Source organism: Eptesicus fuscus, chromosome 4, assembly GCF_027574615.1.
Source record: "Eptesicus fuscus isolate TK198812 chromosome 4, DD_ASM_mEF_20220401, whole genome shotgun sequence".
Lineage (NCBI taxonomy): Eukaryota > Metazoa > Chordata > Mammalia > Chiroptera > Vespertilionidae > Eptesicus > Eptesicus fuscus.
In genome coordinates, this window is record NC_072476.1 from 54,746,316 (window position 1) to 54,769,502 (window position 23,187).

Consider the following 23,187-nt stretch of genomic DNA (forward strand, 5'->3'; position numbering starts at 1 on the left):
ACTTGCACTTTGTTTCACAGTTGGAAAATGCAAGAGCATCAGCGATATACAAATGGAAATATTTATAAGAACAGCAGACTAGTTTGGAAGCCTTTTAGTTACTGAATCTATTGCTCCACTTAATAAATATAAATATTTCCTCAAATATTCAATAAATATTCTTTATTAAGAATAAGAATATCCATATTATTTTTTGTTGTTAATCCTCATCTGAGGATACTTTTTCCATTGCTTTTCAGAGAGAGTAGAAAGGATGGAGAGATGGAGGGAGAAAAGGAGGGAGAAGGAGACAGGGGGGAGAGAGAGGAGAAAGAGAGAGAGAGACACACCAACTGGTTGCCTGCTGAACATGCCCCAACCAGGGGCGGGGAGTGAACCCACAACTGAGGTATGTACCCTTGACAGGTGCACAGGCTGATTCTCCAACTCAATGAGCCACACTGGCCAGGGCAAGAATTTCCATCTTCTTAATAAAGCACTTTTACTGCAAACCAAAGTATGGTGATATCTCTAAGAAAAACACTCATGAGATTGTTTGAGTGGTAATTTGAAGTACCCACTTATTTCATGGTATACTATGTTTTTCTGAAAGAGTATCTGACAAGCACACTATAGTTATTCATACATCAGTACTGGATTTCCTTGAAAATTAACACTCAGCCTATCATGGAAAGGGAAAATTACTGACAGTACTGTAGCCAAAGCGGGGGGTTGGGGGGGTCTTTCAAGGGAAAATTAGAATTTTGGAAAACTTGAATCTGTCCCCCTGAGCATGACAGCTTCCCCTTCAATAACTTTTCTGATGAGATTTGTTGGTGATATTAACAAATATGATTTTTTTATGATACGGAGAGCTTAACAATTTCACTATAAAATGTTAATTGTGATACTTTACAATAGTTATTGAAAGAAAACAGCATCCTCTTTGATTTATAAAAAATAGTAGGCAAATGTGCAAGAGGTTTGTTGTGAAATGTTTAAAATAGTATAAAAACTATTGGTGAATATAAAAGTATCATTACTATAATGTATTTTTTTAAATTTATTTTTAATCCTCACCTGAGGATATGTTTTTCATTGATTCTAGAGAGATAGAAAGGGAGAGGGAGAGAAACTGATGTGAGAGAGAAACATCAATTGGCTGCTCCATGCACACGCCAAAGGTAAAGGGTGAGAGAGAAACATTGAGGTGAGAGAGAAACATCAATTGGAGGCACCCTGGCCAGGGATCAAACCCGCAACCTAGGATGTGCCCTGACTGGGAATCAGATCTGTGACCCTTCGGTGCATGGGATGACGCTCTAACCACTGAACAAACCAGACAGGGCCAATGCATTCTTTAAATAACATATTTACATCTAAAAATAGAAGTCCAAATAAATCTGTGATATAACAACTGATTTTCTAAGCAAATTGTATAGTTCAATTAGCAATATTGTGTTCTTTGGGGAAAACATGATAGGTTATAGATGAGAATTAAAGAGTCAATCTATCAAGAATGACATTATAATTATAGCAAATGTCTTTGTAGGAATCCTCAATTGATTCTTATACTTGGGATCTATTTTCTCTTTAGTCTCATTTATCAGCTTGGCAACTGTGAATAACCTTCATGGCTTTCTAGTCTTGTCTCTCTTTAAACAAGAAGAAATTTTACATCTGGCTCTCCAAATAAGACATTTAGCAGGTTTATTTCAATCATGCAGTGAAGAAGGTAGACAGTATAAAGGAAATAGTACGCATTAAAGCTATCTTTCAAATGGATGTCAAACTTTTTAGCCAAATTTCCCTAGTAACAGATGGTTGTATAATCAAATCTGTTCACACTCATACCCTGCTGTTAATATTTCAGGTGAAATATGTAACTAAGGATACCAATATGTTATTTGAATTTCACACCTACTCTCTGCTAGATGCCAAGGTGTTTTAAAAATAGGTGCTTCAGACATGGTAATTATGTTCGCCAGGCATGTATAAACATGTCACTGATCCTAATGTTTTCAAGTTTCAAACTCAGTTAGCAGTGTCGGTGATCCATGCATACCAAGGATATGGAACTTCATTACTCAGAGAAAAAGAATTCTAAATAGCTTCCAAAATAAATTTATTCAGAAGGCCTAATAGGCAGGAGTAATATATAACAGAAATTCAATGGATACATGTCCCTCAATATTGGAGAAAACAAAATCAATATGTTTATTGCATAGCATGTGATGATTTTTGTGTCAGGCTGCGAGTGGGAGATTGTGAAAAAGGTATACCAGATACATATGTCATAGTTCATGCCCTCTACATTGATAGCCTCCCTGAGAAGTTTGATGCTTACCCTGAAACCTCTGTATAACAATTAGTTGCCTATCCAAGTGTTACATGGAAAGAACCCAATGAGTATGTGGTGAAAATGCTATAGAACAGGGTTTAGCTCATAGATATGACTCATAGATGAATAATACACTGAAATTCAACAGACTTTGCCAAGCACTATTGTAATATTCCTAAAGGTGACAATTAGAGACTTCACTGTATAATTGTGATTGGAGTATTTAACTAAGGCCACCTTTTACAATCGGCCCTACTCAGAATCTCAAAAAATATTTCTGAGTAGTAATATAATTTTTTTTCTTTTTAATCAACACCATTAGGTATCTTTGCCTGTGCCAAATTTATGACATTTTATAGGATCACTAAATCTATTTTCATAGGATAAACATATTAAACTTGCTTATTCTGAAAACTTTTGTTGTTTATTTTATACAATTATGTATAAACTAGGGGCCCAGTGCACAAATTCATGCACCTTGAAAAGGACCGTGGGCCGCGAGGCTGCGGTGGGCACAAGGGTGGGTCTCGGCCCATCCTCTACGCCCCTGCCCGGCCCCTCCTGCTACAGCTCCCGGTCCCCTGTCTGCCAGCAGCCCCGCTCCTGCCTGCTGCTACGGCTCCCACGCACTGACGGCCCTGGCCCAGCTTGCACCCTCTGACTGTGTGGAGCAATTGGGGCCAGTGCCAGCAGCAGGTGCGAGCGGCAGCTACTGCCCCAATCGCCCCTCAGGAGCAGGGAGAGGTGGAGAAGCCCTCAGGGGTGATCAGGGCCTGCAGCTGCCGCTTGCACCTGCTGACGGCGCCGAGCGATTGGCACCGGCGCCAGGCACCTACAGCTGATGCAAGCGGTGTGTGGGAGCAAAGAATTTTCAGTAACCACCAGAAGCTTGCCCTGATGATAGCCACTGGTGCCCTGCTGTGGTCTGGCACCCCTGCTCACCTGCTCCACCATCCCGCTGCGGCTGACGCCCAACATGTTCCTTGCTCTGCTGCCTGCTTCCAACGCCCGCCATGTTCTGTGTGCACCCTCTGGAGGTCAGCACATTTCATAGTGACCGATTGTTCAGTTGTTCAGCCATTTGGTCTATTTGCATATTAGCCTCTTATTACATAGGATTATGAGACAGCCTCTCAGAATGTTTATTTGTATGATGGTTGTCGTCAGCAGAATAATGTCCTCTCTCACAAAGATGTTCATGCCCTAAACCCCAGAACGTGTGAATGTTACTTTATATGGCAAGAGGGACTTCTCAAGTGTGATTAAGGGTACTGACCTTGAGATGGGGAGGTTACTCTGGATTATCTGGGTGGTCCCAGCTTAATCTCCCAGGCCTTGAAGCAGAGCACCTTTCCTCACGAGCTACAGACCTGAGATGGAAAAAGGAGGTGGAATTTGAAGCACTAGACTTGTTGTTGCTGGCTTAGAAATTATAAAAGGGAACCTAAAGCAAAAAATATGGATAGCTTCTAGAAGCGGGGAAGGCCCTCACCTAACAATTAATGACCCAAATGAATAGGAAATGGATCTTCCCCTAGGACCTCTGGAGGGGAACACAGCTCTGCCCACACCTTGACTTATGCTCCATGAGATCCATATTGGATTTCTGACTTACAGAACTAGAAGATAATAAATTTGCATTGTTTAAGCCACTGTTTATTATAATTTGTTATGACAACAATAGAAAATTAATACCTTTTTGTACCCAACCTACCTGAGGGATAGGAGACCCTCCCATCAGTGATCTTTTGCTACAGAAATTCTGTTTTCAGTTGTGCACATTGAAATTTTCTGTCTTTTCCGTTGCATGGATTTACACATGCACTCTGATGTGTAAAAAGCTAAGTAAGCTACTTTAATATTTCAAAATACTTAAATATGAATTCTAAGTTAACAAGATTTGCCATTCTTGTGATTTCAGTAATGCCTGATGGTTTAGCACGGTCGCAACCTTGCTTGAAGTTACATAATTAAATGGTTGAATGCAGTTAGTATTTACACAGTGGTCGTTGCCTTTGATACCTCTGCTAATACTAAAGAAATGTGTTCTGAAGGTTTGATATTTCCTTTTGCTCCCAAAGGACCTGATGTAAAGGTTCTGAACTTTACATTAAAGGTTTGTTGTCCTGTCAATCTGAAATGTGAAGTCCTTATTGGGTTAAGCACAATAGAGCCTTGAACAGTACTTTACCTTTTATAAATGATAATGAATTTAGACATATCTAAATTCCAAACATAACACTTCACATGAACACTTCAGTCTAATAACTCTTCTTTGAAGATACTTTCTCGACTCATAAATTTGAACAATACAATTATAACTGTTGTAGAAAATAACTCATTGTAATTGCCATAAACAAGAGACATGAATTGATATCTTTCTAATATTCTAGCTAAATGTTTTGTTGTTATACTCAGTGGAAATAAAGGTATAAAAAAGATGGACTTCCTTGTAAAAGTATGAAATACTATAGTTTAAATTAAATATCTGGTTTAAAAAGAAGTTTTTCCCCTATTGGGAGGATAGTCAAGATCTATCTTTAAGTATAAATAATACATAAAGATAATTTTTTTTAATATAGGAGGAATTTATTTTTAAGGAGTGTATTTAATGGCCCAATGCTAATTCTAAATCTTGACTCTTTTAAAATCACATCATGAAGCACATCATGAAGACAGACTACTATCATGAAATCATAAATTATGTCTTAATTTGCCGCTTTCTATTACTTTCTGATAAAAAATGCTTAACAGACACATATGATAAGCATAGATATGATATTTCATTCTGCAGTTACAAGAATCCAAGAACATGCAGTAGTATCTGTGATTTGTGATTCGGCTGTTCTGTTTATCTTTCATCAAGATTGTGCCAAGTACTCTTGCCCCTTGTGAATAACACCAACTGCTATGCTTTGGTCAGGGTTTAGTATAATTAATGTGAATGTAATAAGTTGATTATTTACTGACATTATCCAATGAGCAAAGTGCAGTGAGAGGCAGAGTGCTGGACAGTGTGGGCTTTGAAGACAAATGAAAACCTGACCTTCAGGAGCACAAACAACCTCAAGAAATGTCCAGTGATACTGGCCATGGGAGCGATGGTTCTGGTGGTGGTAGACATTGTGTGTAGGCAATTGCTTTTCTTGAATAAGAATTATTGTAAAAGTTATATTCAATATGTACAATGTTACTCACATTTTTGTTTTGGGGGTACTAAGAGATTTATAATGATATCCATCACAAACCACAAGGATTATAATCCTTTTCTTTGCTACATGTTTTTCAAACTACTGGATTTTCATTAGTAACTCAAGTACATTTTCATCAGTAATGAAAATAATTAAAATTATTTGTAAACATAATATATGAATATAAAAACAGACATCAACACAATGCACTAACTACTTCTATGCCTTACTGAATCTTCATCATAACACAGATCTGGTTAGTAATAATTTTTCAGTGATATTTGCTCAAGGCAGTTTTAACATTTCAGGAGTCAAAATATCAGGTTTTCAAATATCACATTAAATGCATAGAGCTCCTATTTCTGTTCGGGAAAATACATTTTTGAATGTGTTTATTAGATTTCCTGTATTCCTCCAGTATAACATTTCTATGGAATGTAGTCATATCAATTTTTCTCCCCAACCTTTATACACCAATTTAGGCTTGCCAGATAAAATATAGGCCATCCAGTCAAATTTGGATTTCAGATAAGCAATAAATAATTAATTTTAGTATGTTCCATGCAATATTTGGGACAGTGTTATGTTAAATATTTAATGTGGGATGAACCATACTCTAATTGCTATTTCACTCTTATTTTCTAAATGAATGATAGAACACTTGCTTTCTTCAGTATAAAGTGTTTAATTTTGTTACAGTGTAGTTACAGTAATCCCTCCTTTGTCCTTGGGAGATACTTTCAAGACTCTCAGTGAATGCCTGAAATTATGAATAGTAGCAAACTCTATATATATACTATGTTTTTCCTGTGCATATATACTTACGATAAAACTCAATGCCTTCTTCATCTAAACAAAGAATTTATCAGGCACTGTAGCTGTAATGTTTGCAGTTTGAGGTGTGACAGCAAAACTAACACATATTTTTTAAAACTTTCTTCATAATTTGAAAGACAAAGGATTCATTCTTACTGTAGATCTTAGTAACCCCAGAGTATATTTTTCCTTTCCTTGTTAAATAGAGAACTTTCGCCTTTTCACTTAAACACTACTCTTGCACTTTGGGACATTATAAAGTAAATTAAGGGTTGCTTGAACACAAGCAGTGTGATCTAATCACAGTTGATTTTATAACTGAGATGGCTACTAAGTGACTAATGGACAGAAAGTGTATACAGTGTGGAGACACTGGACAAAGGAATGATTCATGACCTATGCGGGATGGCATAGGGCAGTCTGAGAGTTCATTATGCTACTTAGAACAGCACAATTTAAAAGTTACCAATTGTTTATTTCTGCAATTTTCCATTTAATATTTTCGGTCCTTGTTTGACCACTGGAAACTCAAATGTCAGAAAGTGGAACCATGGATGGGGAGTGGGGGACTACTGTTTTAAATTTTCTAGTAAGATCTTAGAGAAATAACTGAAATTTAGATGATAATGTATAATTTTTACCTCTCTTACGTGACATACAGCCATACAATAAGCCTATTGTGTTCAGAAGTGAGGTTCTAAAGTATAAAACAATTGAGTAACTTATGCAAGGCAAAGACATAAAATTGTTGAAGTAGAAATGGACCATCAAGAAATCAGACAGTTGTACTAGGTCACTTTGTCCCTTCAGCCAATTCCCCAGTGTGGATTCAGGGAGTATCCCATAACCACGGCTACTACTAGTCCTGGGCCTCATTCCATTTCATTAAGCATACAGGTAATACCGTAAGGGTGTTGTATGTGGGGGAGGGTGCTATTTAGTCTCAGTTCCTGAGAAGGAACTGAGAAAAGACTTAGAATGTGGAGAGCACATCATACCTGTTGGTGTGCACCAAGTAAGGGGCGGGATTCTGAGGAACTAGAAATCTCACCATAAGCTGATGAAAGGGGTCAGCAATGTTGGACAATGAGTGTTGGGTATAAATGGTATGAGCTCAAGTGGAGACTGAGCATGCTGTGGGTGATGGATCAAATCCATGAAGCTCTAAATTGTTTGGAAATGCCCTTTATTTTAGGCATCTGCTTCACTACTAAGATTTGCTCTCTAGTTTTATTAAGATATAATTGATACTCAGCACTGTATACGTTTAAGGTGTACAGCATAATGATTTGACATATATATTGTGAACAGATTACCACATAAGTTTATTTAATACATATAATCTCATCTAAACACACAAAATGTTTACAGCTAGGATTTTATTACCTGGGAGGACATAAAACTAAGACATAGTATTTAAGTAGATGTCTGCCATCATTTGATTAATATATTTTGGTTCCTAAAATAGTCAAACATTATATCTTAATTCTATAAAATTGTAATTTATATAACCTTTTAGAAATTTACACTGAGGAATTTTGTTTTGCTTGATTTTATGACACCTTAATTTTGATGGTTTGGTATTTGCTTTTTTATACATTTCTTTACACCCAATGGCTGTCTACATTTTTTGCACCAGCTAATACATGGTTCCACGTATTTTTATTTAATTTTAAAAAGCAACATAGGTATTTTTAATAGCATTCACGGCATACTCTCTTATATCTGTTAGCTTTGGTGATTGAAGACTGTATTAGAATTCCACATTTAGGTGCGTGGGAGCCTTATATGAGTTGCGGTGGTGGGAAGGGTGCTTCCAGGCCTCTTTAGAAACATAATTTTTAAAAATATATATTTTTATGGATTTTAGAGAGAGGAAGGGAGAGGGGGAGAGAGAGATAGAAACATCAGTTGGCCGCCTCCTGCATACCCCCTGCTAAGGATTGAGCCCATAATCCTTGGCATGTACCTTGACTGGGAATTGAACCAGAGACCTTGGTCATAGGATGATGCTCAATCCACTGAGATGCACAGGCCAGGCAAGAAACAGATAATTTTTAAAAGGTCAGGATTTTAGGTAGATATCTATTATTGTACTCTAAATTACAACATTTCATTTCCTGTACTAAACTTTCTTTAATCAATTTTTGCTTTTTAGAGATACCAACTCTCTTCACTGTTCTTTATAATTTTCTTTTAAAACCTGTAATATATCATGCTGTTCTTTCTTTAACAACCTGCATTTTCCTGTAGTAGTTCATTTTCCTATGTTTATTTCATTAAGGCTTAGATCACTAAATATATAGCATAAAATATTGAGTACCAATAATTGAATTTCTGATAAATTTTCTGAAGTATAGAAAATAACTTACTAATCAACTATCTCCATTTTTAGATATTTGTTAAAACATAGTTTGAATATAAACCTTTGATTTACTGTTCAGACTTAAGTCTACTATTAGCATAACCCTGAAGGTTGGCCCTGTGACTCCAGCCAGCTCAGCTTTCTGGAGGAGCAGGCTAAGGACCAAGTTGGGCAACGCTTGCCCTGCAGAATGCGTAGTTGAGTGGCAGCTACCAGAAGCAGGTGGCTAGGGGAGTTCCCCTTCAGTCCATGGTGAATCATAATGTAAAGTGGGATCTGAGGCAGAAGAATAAAATAAAATGAAGGACACTGATGGAGTATAAGGGAATTTGAAACAACGAATGGAGATGGATTCAAAGTAATTCACAAATTTGAGTGCAGATCGCTGTTGGTACAAACATTCAGGAGCACCAGAAAGTATAACAACAGGCTAGATATTTCAGAACCAGAGAAAAATGCTGACTGATTAGAAAGTGCCTCTCTCAACATTGATTCAGCCAAGAAAGAATGAATGATTAAACAATTAAAGGAATGCTTTAATGAATACTAAAATTATTTTAACTGACTTTAATGCTATCAAAATTTTATAATAAGGTGTAGCTGAGAAGTCATGGTGGTTCAGTTATGGCTATGATAGACCTTATTACAATTAACTTGTGTTCAATATTATTTTATTTCAGCTGGTATTATTTTTGGCCAGTGATGGCAGGTGGAACCATGAAAATGCAGTACTGTGGCATCTCAAGGAAGCACTCTCTTTTTTCCTCCCCAGAATTTATGGCTGTTTAAAAACAAACAAAAAAAATATGACCTAAGTAATTTTAAAGGACTAAACCTGTGAGCAAATGTGCTGAAGCTAGTTTTGCATGGTTTAGAGAGTTAGTCTACATTTTTCACAAAAAAATTTTGATTTTACTTTAATAAATCCATTGAAAATACTATGAATACCAAAAATGTGCCAGGACACTGTGCTAGGTGGGTGAAGACATTAATGAATACAGTACACAAGATTTTTACCATCTTAGAACTTATATTCTAATGAGAACTTTGATCTGTACATAAATTAACATACAAGGACATGAAATAACTTGTAATAACTGTATAAAAGAAAAATATGTGCCTTATTAGAAAACAATGTGTAGTACGTGCATGATTACTTTGTTCAAGAGATCTACGGCAAACTAAGATTAGTTTTTTTGCTAATAATTTTTAAAATTTTAATCTTCAATTACAGTTTACATTCAACACTTTTTTAAAATATTAGATTCAGGTCCATAGCACAGAAGATAGACATTCATATAGGTTACAAAGTATTCTCTTCAATAATTCAAGTGCCCATATGGCACTTTAGATAGCTATTACAATATTAATTACTAGAGGCCCGGTGCATGAAATTCGTGTACTTGGGGCGGGGGGTCCCTCAGCCCAGCCTGTGCTCTCTTGTGGTCTAGGAGCCCACAGGGAATGTCTGAGTGACTGCTTAGGCCCGCTCCCCAAGCAGGCCTAAGCTATCAGTCGGACATCCTTAGTGCTGCTGCGGAGGCAGGAGAGGTTCCTGCCACCATCACTGTGCTCGCCAGTAGTGAGCCTGGCTTCTGGCTGAGCAGCGGTCCCTTGTGGGAGCACACTGACCACCAGGAGGCAGCTCCTGTGTTGAGCGTCTGCCCCCTGGTGGTCAGTGCACGTCATAGTGAGCAGTTGAACAGCCTTAGCATATCATTAGCATATTACGCTTTGATTGGTTGAACGGACAACCTAACACTTAGCATATTAGGTTTTTATTATAAAGGATATCCCCTATGCTTTACCCCTCCCCTGACTATTTTGTAACTACCAATTACTACTTCTTAATCTCATCACTTTTTTTTAACCCATCCCCTAACACCTTCCTCCGCCCTCTGATCTCCATCAGTTTGTTATCTGTACCTATTTTTTTTTTTGTATTTTGTGATTTAGATTCCACATGTAAGTTATATTATGCCAAACTTAGTTTTAAACTGAAGTCTTTACTGTCTGATCTATGGATCTCTCATCGTGATGAACTGAACTCGTGAATATAGATATTCCAGAATAAGTTTGCTGAGCATGACATTTCTATTTCAAGAATAAATGATTATAACATACTTGGATATTTTTCATAGTATTGCTTGTTCCCAGAACAAACTGAGTAGTGGTAATAATTCATAGAAAACACAAAGTATTAATAATAATAGTAAATTATTGTGTTGGGTTTATCTAATGGTTTGAAATTCCATAAATTTCAAGTAGAAAATCATCAGGTTTTATAGTGCATGGTAAGAATGTAAAGCAAAATATTTAATTTCCTGCATGAACACAAATCTTTGCTTTTAAATTACCTGAGCAACTTTTTATTTTTTTTGCAAATTGCTTTTTATATTTACTACTTAGATTTGAAATAGGAATGTGTAATTTTCTTAGTTGGATTTAGACTTTTTCCTCAGGAAATGGTTTGAAATATTTCCATCAATTTTTAAGCTTTGCATTTGCTTCATCAGCTTTCCATTCCATGCCAGCAGTAACCTTGTCTCCCTGTCATATGAAAGAAGGAGAGAGCCTTACAAATTCACGTATGTCCCAGAATTGCTGCAAACATGGAAAAGTCTTTTACTGATTGATAACAGGTTTCATATCAATGCAATGCCATCATTAATAGCATTATTGATAACATGTATTGTAAGTTAAGTGAAAACAGAAGTTCTTCTGGATGCTTACAAAAATGTTGGTAGCTTTGTAGAGAGAAGAGAATGTCATCTTTGAAAATACTGTGTAAAAGGTGAAATAATGGTTTTACTAAAAGAAGTTGGCAGCAAAAGCATATGCCTAAAATACTATTTATTTCATGATTATGAAATTACATTTATTTTACTGAGAAAAGTGCCAACCTTAAGATGAAAGAAAATCACACTCAAGAATGAAACACAAAGAACTTCTTTAATTTTGTTGTTAAAGAGAATGCTATTAGGAAAAGACTCTTTTGATGTATTACAGGTATTAGTAACAATTGTATTTATTGTGCAGTCACAACATGGCAAATTCATGCTAATCATTTCACACACATCTTTTTAAAAAAATATATTTTATTGATTTTTTTACAGAGAGGAAGGGAGAGGGAGAGAGAGTTAGAAACATCGATGAGAGAAAAACATCGATCAGCCACCTCCTGCACCCCCCCACAGGGGATGTGCCTGCAACCAAGGTACATGCCCTTGACTGGAATCGAACCTGAGACCCTTCAGTCTGCTGGCCGACGCTCTATCCACTGAGCCAAACCCATTTCGGCCACACACATCATTTTATTTTTTGTTAATCCTCACCCAAGAATATGTTTTAATTAATTTTTAGAGAGTATGGAAGGGAGGGAGACAGAGAGAAATATCGATGTGAGAGAGACACATCTATTAGTTGCCTCCCACACGGGTCCTGACCAGGGGACTGGGATTGATTGAGCCTGCATGATTGGTACATGCCCTCGGTTGCAGGGACCCTTCAGTCCACAGGTGGAAGCTCTATCCACTGAGCCAAACCGGCTAGGGTGCAGAAGCGTATTTTACATGAGACAACTGACACCTAGAGAGGTTAAGTTGGCCAATGTCACAAAGCTATTATGCTTGAGTCAGTAGGTAACATGGGGAGCTTTTATGTGAACATTGTTTCTGCCAAAATGTGCTGGGTTTTGCTATTATAATGGCCACTGGTAGTTATATAAGAGAACGCCATCATTCTTAAGACACAGGTATTTATGGATCAAGTGATATAATATCTTCAATGAGCTCTTAGTTATAAAAGTATCTGTCTATTAACTCTATGCATATATGTATACACACATGCAATCATACATATGTACATAATGATCTGTAGCTATCCATTTGATTAGAAAAGAAATACCAAAATTTGTTATTTAACAGTATTATATTAGTTAAAATATACCTACTACAGTTATCTCTATAAATTATTTGTTATTTTGCTTTCATATATATATATGAAAGCAAAATAACATATATATATATATATATATATATATATATATATATATCCTACCTAATAAGACGGTAATATGTAAATTACCATCACTCCGCTACACCCACGATTGGGCCAGCGGGAGGTGCAGGGGGCGGGACTCGGGGTGGCCGAGGTAGCCGATTGGGCCAGCGGGACGATGCGAGCTCAGCGTCTGCGCCATGACTGTGCTGCGGCCCAGAAGGGGCCTCTGGGGCAGCGAGCTCACGTCCTGCCGCGGACCATCAAAAGCGGGGGAGCTGGGTGCCTGTCTGCTCTGGCACCAGGCCTTTCAGAAGCCTCTGCCAAGCTGGAGGCTTCTGAAAGGTGTGGTGCACCAGCAGACAGGCACCCAGCTCCCCCGTGATCGAAAGTGAAAGCGTGTAGGGGACCCTACACGTGCATGATTCAATCATGCACTGGGCCTCTAGTATATATATATATATATATGAAATATCTCATCCCCACATCCCTAATTATCTTTCAGGTTAATAGGTTTCTGTCTGTATTCACATAAAGAATACTTTTATATTATTATGTATTCACTAGAGGCCCAGTGCATGGATTTGTGCACATTGAAAGAAAATTAATTAGAAGGTGGCCAGTGGGGCAGAACTGGGCAAGACGAGCCAGACACCCCTGGAGACAACCTTCCATGGTCCCTCCCAGGCCAGCCACACGTGGAGCTCGAAGGGCGTCTACAGAATGAGCGGGATCCCTCCAGCAGGTGGGGTCCCTTGGCCTGGCCTGCGGGGATCGGGCTGAAACTGGCAGTCTGACATCTCCCAAGGGATCCTGGAGTGCGAGAGGGCACTCTGCAAAGTTGCTGTTGCTCCGCAGCTCCTGCGTTGAGCATCTGCCCCCTAGTGGTTAGTGTGTGTCATACCTACTGACTGGTCAGTGGACTGGTCACTTAGCCTTTTATATGTATAGACTAGAGGCCATTGCACGAAGATTTGTGCAATAGGCCTTCCTTTACCTGGCTTCTTGCACCGGTTTTCCTTTGGCACCTGAGACCCAGGCCTTCGCTTTGGCCACCGCCTTTCGCCTCCACTCCGGCCAGAGTCTGCTGTCTTTGTCTTCGCTGCAGACTCCACCTGGAGTCTGCCACCTTCACTGCAGACTCTGGCCAGAGTCTGCCATCTTTGTCTTTTGTTCAGCTAATGCTGCCTAATGACATTTTGCTGCAGACTCCAGCTGGAGTCTGCCATCTTCGCCGTGGCCAGAGTGCCACTCCTGTAGATCTCTTCGCACCCCGCCCTCCCTCTCATAGCAGGTGTCCTGCCCCGCCCGGCTGCTCCATGCGTGGAGCAGCTGGGCGGCTGCCATCTTTGTCTTTCTAATTTGCATATTCCCTCCTGATTGGCTGGTGGGCGTTGTGAAGGTACGGTCAATTTGCATCTTTCTCTTTAATTAGTGTAGATTTTGCTTCAATAGCTTTCTAGCAAAAAGGCTGACTTCACATCTCTGTATTTTGTGCCTGTGCTACTCAGTGTTACTATGCATTGGTGTCATCTAGGAACTAGCTGAAGTGAGGATTTTGATTCAGAAGGTCTGGCTTAGAGCCTGGATTCCTAATTTCTTCCAACACCCAGATGATGATGCCCTTACTGAAGACCACTCTCTCTAGACCTTTATCTTCTTCTGGCACTTTTCCAAACTCATTCCCTTCCTCTGAATAAACCCTCTTAGAACCCCTAATAATGAGTTTCATCAGGAAATACGAACGAATACAATATAGGCGCAACTGAATTTACCTTGGAAGAGATTAAGTAGGGAGAAATTTCCTTTTGAATAAGTTTGGATGAGAAAACAGATTAGAATGGGGAGTGGAATGAAGTTTGCTGAAAAGAATTGTAGCAAAAATTGGAGAAGGAGCTTGAATGTTAAATATATCAAACACAGTGATATATGTGTGCAAACGTTTTTCGGGAATCTCGTGACCCAGATCCATGCACTTCAATAACCAGAATCTTGCCCTAACCAGTTTGGCTCAGTGGATAGAGCATCGGCCTGCAGACTGAAAGGTCCCAGGTTTGATTCCGGTCAAGGGCATGTATCTTGGTTGCGGGCACATCCCCAGTAGGAGGTGTGCAGGAGGCAGCTGATTGATGTTTCTCTGTCATAGATGTTTCTAACTCTCTATCCCTCTCCCCTCCTCTCTGTAAAAAATCAATAAAATATATTAAAAAAATAACCAGAATCTTAAATGTGTTGCTCCAGAGAGGTTTTGTAGGGTTCCAGACATCAAAGATAAACATCAAATGGCTAGCAATGTCTGAGGTTCACCTGCATCAAGCTGCAGGGAAATATTTATATCTAAACATTTTTAATACTCATTGTATTTACCAGCTGCATTTGCAACTCTACAGCGACTACTATCTAAAATCATAAGACTCTTTGGTTTGCTTAATTTTGTTCTTTTACTTTAACTTTAAAAAATGAACCCTGTTTCCTGTGGTTTGTTTGTTGAATTGGAAATATAATAGTGGGATCTGTGTTCTAGCATATAGTGTACAGAAGATAAAAGCTGAAAAGGCACAAAATAGACATCTGAGCTATTGTACAAATTTGTTGGGAGTTTTCTGTTGTAGTTGAATTAGGGATGTTTGTGTCAGTCAGCTTGTGTTAGTTCTGTGGAGCTAGAGTCTTGTCTCTGTAATGCCATTGTTGACAGGCTCCTATAAAGAACAAAAAATAATTAAATTCTCCACTGCCATTCAGGTTTTCTTTTCTACTTTTGGACATTTATAGGTATGTATTCACAGTATTTTTTTAATCTATTATTTATGTATGTGACTCTTCAAATTTCTATCAGACACATGCATTACCATGAAAGTATCTAGATTATATAATAATACATATCATTTGATACATTAGAGTACTCAATCCTTCTTTTTTTCTGACAAGGCATAGCTATTTTATCCTGAATTCCTTTTATGAATAGAAAGACATAACATGACTCCAGTGACATTTGAGGGAAATATATATATTTTGATATGTCTAATAAAATAATGAATAGAACTGTCACTAGTTCTTAAAGGCAGTACACCATATAATCCTTATTAAAATGAGAGATTTTTAAGTATTTTTGCAACTATTAAGTTGATTGCTGATTTTAGAAGAGTATATTTTTAAGTCACATACACTTTTAATAGCATATTTCATAATATGATTTATTTAAATAATGAAGCTTAATGAAATCAATAGGTGCATTATTCCAGTTCAGAGGCTACAATTGAAAACAAATTTTAAAGCATGATACCTTTTTAAAAAATATGTTTTTTATTGATTTCAGAGAGAAAGGGAGAGAGAGAGAGAGAGAGAGAGAAACATCAATGATGACCCGCAACCCGGACATGTGCCCTGACTGGGAATCGAACAGTGACCTCCTGCTGTTTTGATTAATAAAACCTTGTAGTATAGTATAGTGGTGAAAGTGGACATCCTTGTGTGGTTCCTGATATTAAACAAAAAGCTTTCAGGTTTTCACTGTTAAGTATGATATTAGCTGTTGGTTTGTAATATGTGGCCTTTAGCATGTTGATACAGGTTCCTTCTATTTCCACTTGACTGAGAGTTTTAACATGAGTTGGGTAGGGCAGGTCTCAGCAAATCACCAGGACAGGGCAGATGGTGTTGCCAGGTGAGTGGAGAGCAGAGATGTGCTGACTGTATTTGCTGGACCAGCTCTGTTTTGGGCAGGGCTGCACAAAGGAGCCATGGAGCCTGCCAGCCTTTTTGTCCCAGGAGAGAGCTACTCAACATCTGTTCCTCCAGCTAGCTAATCTAGTTCCTCCCCATATGTTGTGGCACTTTTGAGCTCCGCCCCTGTGTTAAGATTTAGAATAAGTGAGTTTGTGAGTGGGCAAATCAATGCTAGAGACTCCTGCCTGTCTCACTTGGTCACAATCCCCACTGGTTTTCACAGGAAGATCCTATGGGGACGCTTCTTCCCAGCACTGTGGCCTGAGCCTGTGGAGCCTGCGGTGGGGCTGGGGCCCCTCACTCCTCAGTGTGGACCTCCACAGCTGACATATCCCTCCTGATTTTTAATCGCCACACCATGTGTGGGGCCTGCTCATTCTGCTTCACCACTCCTCCTACCAGTCTTGATGTGGCTTCTTCATATCCTTAGTTACAGAACTTCTGTTCAGCTAGTCATCACGTGGTTCTCAATGATGGTTGTTCTATAATTTAGTTTAATTTTTTTAAGAAAATATATTTTTATTGATTTCAGAAAGGAAGGGAGATGGAGAGAGAGAAACATCAATGGTGAGAGAGATCCATTGATCAGCTGCCTCCTACATGCCCCACACTGAGGATCGAGCCCACAACCTGGGCATGTGCCCTGACCTGGAATTGAACCGTGATCTCCTGGTTCATAGTTTAATGCTCACCCACTGAGCCATGCTGGTTGGGCTATCATTTAGTTTAGTTTTGATGTGGTTGTGGGAGAAGGTAAGTTGTCAGAGCGCTTACTCCTTGACCCTGCTCACTGTGCCAACTGTGGAAGCACAGGTCCTTCTCGGACGCCCGGTGTTAGACGGAGAAGATATGAGAAGTCATAGGTGTATAGGAAGGTCTTTATTGCAGACCAAGTAGCCATTGCTAACAAAAGCCATCAGACAAAACAGTTCTTCAAAGTAGCCTCATAAAGCAGTAGCTGTGAAAACGTAGGAGCCAGCCACCTGCTGGTCAGTAACATATTCTTATACCAACTCAGACAAAAGAGGCTTCTTGCCAAATAGTGACATCAATATTTTGAGTTACAGAAGGGTATGCCTGCACAATGTGTCCAGTCAGATTGCTGTGTCCTTGCTTTTGCACTTGCATATGGCAAATCGGCCTTGAACATCTGGCATTCTCTGATTAGGGTTCCCACACAAGTACAGTGTTTACCTATTGAAGCATCTTGACCAGAAGTTCTCCGGAATAATTTAAAGGAGGAAATGAATATGGTTGTACCATAGGAGTGAGAAATTGTTGAAGCCCAGGTACTGAAATTTGTTCAAGATATGGAGAGGTACTTTCTCCTCCTAAATGAAAGAAAGATAAGTGTGGAGACAGAAGTTTTCATCTTCATTAGTTTTCCTTTTGGGGATTGTAAATATCTCTACTTTGAAAATCATATAAAAAAGTGAGGAAATCATAAACCATAGTATTAATTATAAAATCCATCTATCAAATTTAATTAAATAAAATGAGTAAAGGATTTGGTTTCCATTATCCATGCATATTTCTTATTACCTAATGCTTTATGATTTTTTCTATGTTGTAAGTGGAGATAAAGCTTTAACTAGGTTTATTCTACAAATAGGAAGTATGGAAACATCAAATAGACTCTAAAAGCTCTGTGGAGCTTACCAATTAAGTTAGAAAGGACATAAAACCCTTGTGTCCTAGCTAATAGAAATGTAATGATTAACAAGTTAATACAGTGCTAAAGATATGCAGTTAATAATGTGGTGTTACCTCAGTGAAATTTTCATCAGTACATGTGTCTTAAAATTTGTAAACAAATATATAAAATGGTTTTTTTAATCATAAAAGGATAAAAGGCTTGACATTGTCCCTTTCTGATTTTATTATACTCCTATTGAATTAAAATTGATGCAGAAATACTCCTATAGCCCTAGCCTGTTTGACTCAGTGAATAGAGCATTGTCCTGCAGCCTGAAGAGTCCCAGGTTCAATTCTGGTCAAGGGCATGTAACTTGGTTGCAGGCTTGATCCCTGGCCCTGGTCAGTGGGGGTAGGGGGGCATGCAGGAAGCAAACAATTGATGTGTCTCTCTCATCCATGTTTCCCTTTCTGTGTCTCTCCCCTTCACTTCCAATCTCTTTAAAAGTCAATGGAAAAATATCCTAGGGCAGTGGTCGGCAAACTGCAGCTCGCGAGCCACATGCGGCTCTTTGGCCCCTTGAGTGTGGCTCTTGCACAAAATACCACGTGTGGGCGCGCACGTACAGTGCGATTGAAACTTCGTGGCCTGTGCGCAGAAGTCGGTTTTCGGCTTTCAAAAGAAATTTCAATCATTGTACTGTTGATATTTGGCTCTGTTGATTAATGAGTTTGCCGACCACTGTCCTAGGGTAATAAAAGAAAAAGAGAAATACACGTATATATTTATGAATACAAAAATGTTTTATTTTTAAAAAAATATTTTATTTTTTTCTTTAACCTAAATGTAAGAAATTCTAAAGTCATAAAGTTAATTCCTATTGAAATTATTAATGAATCTGGTTTACATTCTATCTAGAAAGAGAGTACACTCAATGTTGTTATGGAGTAGGATACTTTTTTCCACTCTGGAATTCAGCATTCCTGTAATTTGTCCCTAGATGGTTTGGTTCACTTAGGTAAGATTTTAGCAGATCACTTTTCCTAGAAACTTATTAACCTCACAAGGTATTAACAGTGACTGTCATCTAAACACAAATCTTTTTTGTAAATTTATTTCCTTGAACAGTGTCTGTAGCATGGTAGGCCTTCAATAAATAAATGAATACTATATTCTTTGCCTACCAAAACAAAGCATCTGGCTTAATGCAATCATTTTGGATCGTATTATCTGATTGAAATGAAGAAAATGTGTGTGTATAGGAATGAAGATAATAGTTGGAGTAGATTTTAAGGACTTTGTATTTTATTATTCAAATAGAGAAGGATCTCAGATGATTTTAAATATCTGACGTTTCTACCTTCAGTGAGAAGACAAATGGTGAAGCCATTGACACAAATTGGGGAATAGGTGAGGTAGTGTTTGTAGGTCAGAAGAGTGTACTATTTATAGTTTGAATTTGATATTCCCAAGAGATGACCAAAAGATAAGTTAAAATAGTAACATGAGCATTAAACTCAAGGGGGATGGCTATCAACTATAGATAAAACTGGGCAAGGAAGATTCAGAATTATATTTTGTGAATAATTTTAACTAGAGTGTTGATTTTGTCTAATAGAGTGCATCTTTATGTCAATTTACTCATGTGATTCACTGAAACACTTTTCTCTAAATAGATATCATACAAAAGTCCAATTTTTTAGAGCAACTATAACAAATACCTTTAAAAGTTGCAAAAATAATTTATTTTTAAGGAAATGAAATATGGATATAAAAATAACATCCTTTGTTTTCAGCTAGACTGAATTCATCAAACAAAATTACTTCATTGTATTAATGGATATGCAAATGTTTTATACACACATGTATACCCACTCATCCCTTATCCTCCATCCTATATAATAAAAGTGTAATATGGTAAGTGTCCAATCGATCAGTCGACTGGTTGACCGCTCGCTATGACGAGCACTGACCATCAGGGGCAGATGCTCTGACTGGTAGGTTAGCTTGCTGCTGGGGTCCAGCTGATCAGGACTGGGCAAGAGGACCAGACATGCCCTAGGGCCCTCCCACTGTCCCTCCCCAGCTGGCTGGCCCCCATCGGCCCCAATCGGGACTGGGTGAGACAGCCCTGATCAGCCCCGATCACTGGCCAGGCCGAGGAGCCCCACCTGTGCACGAATTGTGCACCGGGCCTCTATTTATATATATATATATATGTATGAGATATATATATATATCTCCAGACCATATCTATATTTTTAAACTAATAAGGGTTCAATAAATCAAAAGATTAAGTATTTAGTTAAGGTTACTTTGATATCATAGTATCTTAGTGTTTTATAGATTCACTAGAGGCCCAATGCATGAAATTCGTGCAAGGGTCTTGGCCCTCATAGCTGCAGTGGCTTGCTTCGGCCCGAGGCCCTCGCAGCCCTGGCTTCGTCCTGAAGGTTGTCCAGAAGGCCATCCAGAAGGACGTCCGGAAGGTCGTTTGGCTGTCTGGTCTAATTAGCATATTATGCTTTTATTATTTTAGATAGTCATATTTCATCCTCAGAAGAGAATTCATAGCCTGAGCATACATAGCATGATCTTAGCTATCTGGTATGTCATGTCTATTTCTGTGCATTTAGAAAGCAATAACCTTGCAAATCCTAACTGTAAAAAGTAGTATAATAGACAAAAGATATATGAAAAAAACAGATACAGTATGTATGAACGATTATATATATTATTAACATATTTTGATCATCATGAATTTAAAAATATTGGGATAGAAGGATTCACAATTATATGTTCACTTCATATTGATTTGGAAAATATATACTTTAAATTATGCAATTTTATTTCAATGTAAAAATATTTCTGCAGCAATAATGAATGGCACATCCTATATAATAAAAGGCTAATATGCAAATAGACTGAATGGCAGAACAACCAAACAACCGAACAACCGGTTGCTATGATGTGTGCTGACTACCAGGGGGCATGCGTGGAACATGGTGGGCATCGGCCACAGCGGGATGGTGGAGCTGGTGAGCAGGGGTGCCAGACCAACGTGGGGCACCAGTGGCTGTCATCGGAGTGAGGCTCTGGTGATTACTGAAAATTCTTTGCTCCCATGCGCCATGGTCCCACCTTGTGCTTGTACCCACTGCTGGCACCAGCCCCGATCACTCCTCAGGACTTCTCCACCTCCCCCTGCTTCTGAGAGGAGATCAGGGCTGACAGCCGCCTCTCGCACCCACTGCCAGTGCCAGCTCTGCTCACACCCGCAGCCAGTGCCCGGTGCCGGTCCCGATCGCTTGGCGCCATCAGCGGGTTCGAGCAGCGGCTGCCGGCCCTGATCACCCCTGAGGGCTTCTCCACCTCCCGCTGCTCCTGAGGGGCGATTGGGGCAGCAGCTGCAGCTCGCACCTGCTGATGGTGCCAGCTCCACTTGCACCCACTCCTGGTGCTGGCCCCAATTGCTCTGTGCCTTCAGCGGGTGTGGGCGGGGCCGGCGCTGGCAGCATGTGGGAGCTGCGCAGAGAGGGGACCAGGGGACATAGTGGGAGGAGCTGGTGGGGGCATGGAGGATGGGCCGAGACCCGCCCCTGTGCCCACCACAGCCTCGCGACCCACAGTTCCTTTCAAGGTGCACGAAATCATGCACTGGGCCCCTAGTCTTATTATAAAATAGAGATGAATATGACAAAACTGGCCAGACTTTATTGTAAGAACCCCATGTGTTCTTATTCTGGTTTAGAAAATCATTAAGCTTACTATCACCTTGAACTGAATATCATTCTTCATTCCTAACAGTGCATAGACATAAATAATGATTCACAATAGGTGGAGGATTCATTAATAAAAGATTTTTGGTTGTGGGCTACAGGTAGAGAGCTCTGCTTCACTGAAGCAGTCTTATCTGTCTTTTCATGTCCTCAGCACTCAGCATGTAGTCTCAGAGCAGAGAATTACAATAATCAGATTTCAATTTTTATCTGGTGCCTCTTAAAGAATCTGTCCAGATAGTATTAACTACATAGTGAACCTGTTGGTAGTTACATCTGTAAATAAGGTGTACTTAAAAAAAATTGATTTCAGAGAGGAAGGGAGAGGGAAAGAGATAGAAACATCAATGATGAGAGAGAAATCATTGCTTGACTGCCTCCTGCATGCTCCCTACTGGGGATTGAGCCTGAAATCCTGGCATGTGGCCTCCTGGTTCATAGGTTGATGCTCAACCACTGACTCACACCAGCCGGGTGATAAGGTGTACCTTTGTACACAAACTTATCTATATTTATTACATGTGTGCATTCTTTCTATTAACAAACTTTTTTTTTCTTTTATGTCCCACAGTGTAAGTTCAGTCAATATACAAAATGGGATTAATTATATGTAATTCTTTTTTTTTCCATAAAGATAATACCAATCTTTGAATTAGAGATGTAGGATAATACATCACCATAGTAATAGTGCCAATATTATAAAGTATTATTATGAACATCTTCATGCAAAAATTGACAACCTAGATGAAATGACAGACATAATCTCTTCCATCAAGAGGTGAATCTGACGTCACCAGCCCGTGAATCTGGATTGGCCATGTGATTTGCCTATTTGTCCAAAAGGACTTCAGTAAGAGTGAGAAGGCAGATGCCTGAAAAATGCTGCACATTGAGGCTGTTTTGTTGTTGTTGGATATAGAAAACTTAGACCATCATGTGAAAAATCTAAGGCCTGCAAGAGGGTGAGAAGACAGGTGGAGGAAAACCAATGCATCTTGGACAATAAATAGTTTGCCCACTGCCATACATGAGAATAAAGACACATTAAATCATCCAGCGAACTCATGACCCAGCAGCTGATAAGATATACAGGGTAGGATTACAGTTGTTCATATGGAAAATAATACAATAATTAATAAGTAATAATAGAATAAACTCCATTTCATGTATTCACAATGTAAATGTACTTTTGCTCCATCCTGTACATATGAGAGGGTACAATAGAACCAATCCAAGATCATGTAGATTATAAAACCTCCCAATTAAATTCAAAATTATGAGATAATTTAAATGCTTGTTACTTTAAACCACTAAGTTTTGGGGTCATTTGGTATGAATAAATAGCTAATTGATAT